This window comes from Lygodium microphyllum, chromosome 14 (genome assembly GCF_053477565.2).
Source record: "Lygodium microphyllum isolate KBCC chromosome 14, Lygodium_microphyllum_v1.1.10, whole genome shotgun sequence".
In the NCBI taxonomy this organism is placed as follows: Eukaryota; Viridiplantae; Streptophyta; class Polypodiopsida; order Schizaeales; family Lygodiaceae; genus Lygodium; species Lygodium microphyllum.
The window spans coordinates 4,845,363-4,849,640 of NC_141148.1; the positions used below are offsets into that span (position 1 = coordinate 4,845,363).

General features: G+C 38.0%; 1 pseudogene; it reads left to right on the forward strand.

Annotated features, from left to right (window-relative positions):
• The first annotated feature begins 3,007 nt into the window (after positions 1–3,007).
• On the forward strand, positions 3,008–3,757 carry LOC148025276 (uncharacterized; annotated as a pseudogene).
• The last annotated feature ends 521 nt before the right edge of the window (positions 3,758–4,278 follow it).

Genomic DNA, 4,278 nt, shown 5'->3' on the forward strand with positions numbered 1-4,278 from the left:
CCTAAAAATGCAGCCTTGATACAATAATGAGTTGGAACAATATGTAAATTCAATTCTTTGATCAATTTTGTAGAAATAAAATCATGTGTGCTCCCATCATCATGCAAAACAATCTTTTCTCTACCATGCACGAGACATTTTATCGTTAATAAAGAATGAGGATTTGGCATATCTAGTAGAGTATTTGAAGTAGTACCGGTGTCGTCATCGTCTTCTATGAAATTAGGCATTTCTTCATGGTCTTCATCTTCAGTCACTCCCAAGTAGTTGATGTGAACATGTTATTTGGATTGACAATTCACCGCTAGATGTCCAGGTTGATGGCACTTGTAGCAAACTATGAGTTTGGCTTTGGAAACATTATTGGTAATAGCTCGGATTTTAGGTATGTTGGGATTTGGCTGGAAAGATGGCTTAGGATTTGGATTTGTGTTTGATGGTAAAGCAGGGGGTTGTATCCAAGATTTATGGAAAGAAGATGAAATAAAGCGATTTTGATTGAATCTTCGAAAGGTAGAATTGAATTTCTTTGTACCAAAGTTACCGTTACTTGGGAATTGTTGTGGTCGCTTCTCTCGTCCTCGAATTTTGTCTTCAACATCATGGGCCAAAGAAATTTCATCCTCTAGAGTCATTGGCTTGAACACATTTACCTCCGCATAGAAGTGACCGAGCAAACCAAACATAAACTTGCGCTTGTGGATCGCTTGAGGTACATCTTCAAGCATTCAAAGTTGCAATAAGGCATTCCAGAAATGCCTAGTGTATTGTGAAATAGGCTCACGATCTCTTTGTTGTAGAAGATCCCAATGTTTGATTGTTTTTTCATGGAATCGAGGTGGAAGAAAATTCTGCAAAAATTTCTTTTGAAAAGCCTCCCAAGTAGTAGGATAATCAATAGTTTTGCAGACAAGAGTCCACCATAGCGATGCTTTGTCCACTAAATGGTTAGTGACACACTTGAGTTTGTCTTTTTCGGCATACTGTTCTTCATGGAAATAATCATCAAATTGATTGATAAAAGCGAGAATAGTCTTTCCATCATGTAGCCCATTAAAAGTATGGAATTTGGAATTTCTTTTACTTATCTTGGCTTCTTTCCTGATAGATTGTGCTTCGAGTGTTGCATTGATCGTATGTTGTATAACATCTTTGGGTTTACTGCAGTCCATCTTGATCAATAGTGGATAGTTGAAGGATGGCCAGTTGAGCTTGCAAAGTTTGACGTACTCTTCATTCCTCTTGAAGCTGCATCATAATTAGGTCTAGTTTTTGGTCCATCGTTGGTTCTGGTAAGTCACCTTCAACCATAAAATCTTCCATATTTTGATCGGTCATCCTGCAAAATTTCAAACAACCTCACACACTCAAAATCTTGTTAGCGGAATGAGCATAGCTCAAAGTTGGGTTTACAAGGCTTGCTTTTTTAAAAAAAATATATGGATTTTTGCAATATTTCTTCTTTTTGTGGGTACAGAAATTGATGAATGTCTTCTTCAAGCGGGAAATAGACTGCGTATAACAATCTGTTTGCTGGAATTTGGCTCTGTCAGAATACAACTATGAATAGGAGCTTACTGAAGTTCCACAACCGGTTTGAGTGTGAACAACCATTATGAGAAATTTAAAGATTCAAATTTGAAACTTTAGAAAGCTTAGTAATCCTAAGCTTTAAAGAAAAAGCTTTGACTATCCCAATCATCTATGACAGGATGGTGGCATGTTCTTGTTGATGTCGACTGCAGTGAGTCCATCCTTTCGCCCGCAGATGATTGAATTAGGGAGCCTTAAGTTTTTTATAAAGTTGATTAAAATTTATAACCTCCAAACTAATGAGAATTGGTTTCTCTTCTTCTCTAAGAAAAACGTCTTGATGTAGGAGCTTGGGAAGTGGTCCTCCGTCGTCAGAGACTGATCCTTCGCGATCCAACAGCATAGCAGGGGGGTCTTCACCGCCAGGAACACGCTGGTATTGACGGATCATTGTGAGACTAACTGTAGAGCCCATTCGCTCCAAGAGCTTCTCCTTCGCATGAGATGGTAAACGATTGGAAGCCCTTGATCTAAGCTTCGCTCTGATACCACTGGTGCGCAAATCGGATGTTGGATGCGTATGTAGTGAGTGTCGGAAGGTCCCCAAGAACAAAAGAACTCTATTTTAGCTCAAAAATCAAGAGGATAGACTTGCACGAGATGAGGCAAAAAGACAAATTGGGTACAATCTCCCCCTATGCCTTGTGTGAGCGCTCCAGAAGGCATATATTTATAAATTTATTCATCCCAAGCTAAAAAATAGCCCAATTTTACAAATAAGCATGCTTTAGCTTTTGTGTTTGCTTTTGTCCAAATAAAGAATAAAGCGGTTGGGTGGCCCAAGAGTCGAGCTATGTCCAAATACAATGTCCAATAATGAAATATTTAAACTATGTGCCCATACACATACAAAATAATAAACATTTGTCAAGTGCTTTAATAAATAAGTGCGTCTAAATAAATATTAGTACCACGCCTTTAATAATAAGATGCACGACCATAAAAAATGATAATTTCTTCTAGGTAATTTGAATACACGCTATGGCCCAATGCTTCCCAACGCCAACGCTGCCTGCTCTACACATCATCTAAAGCATTCACAATTATTAGAAAATAATAAAATTAAACTGACAAAAGTGAATACCTAGCAGTCTTCAACTACAAAATAAATAAATAGGTTGGAAATCTGTCCTAACTCTAATTTAATACGAGTGTGCACTCTAAACTCATAAATGTCCATTAATTTAAATATGTATTTTGCGGAACCACCCACTATGGAATCACCCACATGCACATTAAAATAACATGATGCCAGATAAGGACAGGCGTCCTTGTCAACTTCTCGCACAAGGAATCCACCTTGTGTACGAGCCTCGGTAAATAAATATAGTTTTACGGAATCCACCGCAAAACCTCACGGAATCCACCGTGGTCTCATGGAATCCATCGTGGAATATGCCTTCTGGCATCAGATATGCAAGCTTTGTTGGATGAGGTAGGTATATCTAGAAGGGGATACACAACTATTTACAAATCTTTGTACAGAAAGATGAAGGAATCTAAGCTACAAGGATCGATATTGCCAAATCCAACATCACTCAAAATAATGTAAAAACAATTAAATGATCAAGTTCTATAACTCCTAGGAGCTCCATTCCATATTGAAGATATGTATCATTTGGCACTAAAAGGCGGAGGCGATGGTTTACAACAAATACAACAATATAATTTACAACTTGGAGGCCCTAAAGTCATATTCTATTCAATCATTTGAGGCGACTCTTGATGAATGTGATGGTCTCTTGAAATTTGTACTCAAGCTCGATGAGTGCCAGATTGTGAAGGATAAAAAGCTAGAATGGGTCACCATCACCTTGATGAATAGAGCACTTGATTTAGTAATTTCAAAGCACAATCCAAAATGGTTTAGTGTCCACTCAGAGAACAATATATTCTCTTTGGGGTCCTTTGAGGTGAGCAATATATTTTAAATTGAAAGTTTACTTATGCTAATACTATTTTTGTGTCACATGCTTATAATATGTGTGTATTCCATGTTATGTCCAAGAATTTCGAAATGTTACATTGGATTTTCTACAACACAATTATACCCCAAATCATTAGTGAGCAAAGGAACGGGAGAATCTTGGACGTGGAAGGATTTGGAAGATTCAAAGTAGAGTGGTATCTAGCAAGTGATTTAAAGACCCTAAAGTGCAAGTAAAATGTCTCAAAAGGGGCCAATTCGAAGAGCCCATGCATATGTCACATGCTGCAAAGGAATGCAATTCGAAGAGCCCATGTATATATTGCATGTTGCAAATAAACTTGACAAAAGGAATTGGAAAAAGGCACCCAATAGGCACCTCAAAGATCCAAGTTTGAGAGCAGTTTTAGATATTTGCTTGCCTTGAGTCCATATCTGCACAATGCATGGTTTGCGCAAGATCATTGAGAAATTTCTTTTCTTGTACATATATTTTGCTTGGACAATGCGACCTAGGTCTACGCAGGCCAAGGCAATTGCAGCACTTGAGAAGGCATTATCAAACATTGGTTTACATGATGGAAATGTGAAGATTGAAAGGGACGAGAAAATGTCAAAGGATGGTTGAGACATGCCAAAGAAACTCTCCATTGGGAGTGTGAAAGCACGGAGATTTTTAACCCCACCACCCTTTAATAATCCTAGTCAAGTAAAACATTCCAGTCAAAGAATTCAGTTCAACAGGTGGAAGTGCATCC